This window comes from Orbicella franksi, unplaced genomic scaffold (assembly GCF_964199315.1).
Source record: "Orbicella franksi unplaced genomic scaffold, jaOrbFran1.1 SCAFFOLD_52, whole genome shotgun sequence".
NCBI lineage: Eukaryota > Metazoa > Cnidaria > Anthozoa > Scleractinia > Merulinidae > Orbicella > Orbicella franksi.
In genome coordinates, this window is record NW_027671047.1 from 82,685 (window position 1) to 83,200 (window position 516).

Consider the following 516-nt stretch of genomic DNA (forward strand, 5'->3'; position numbering starts at 1 on the left):
TATAAATCTAACTTCTAAACCATTTTAACCAGGTTGTCCTAAAATGATTTGATACGTTGGTTAACAGACTTTCCTGTCTTTTCTCTTTACTCGAAAACACCCCGATTATGCGTGAGTAGTCGTGTTGAGCATGTGCGACCCCATGCTATTACAAAACTCCTTTGAAATACCTATTATGATCAAACCACTCTGAAAATGCGACCCCAACCAGTGGCACACTCCCAGGAGACTATAAATAGAAAGTGAACAACCCCTCCCCCACCCTCTCCCCCGGCGCTCAAGTCAGCTTAAATCTGTCAACGAAACTGGGTGTAGCTTGGTAACATTCCTTGGAATCAGAAACCGAAGAACATCCATCAAAAACAACGATCATGATTGGTTTGTGCAATGAAAAAGATTATCATAATAAACAGCAGATTCTTTAGAAGAGCTAAAATAAGGAAGTCACAACACTTCATTGTTTCGAGTTGAGTTCCACGAAAACCTTCGTTTACTCTCTTGTTTCTAAACACGACA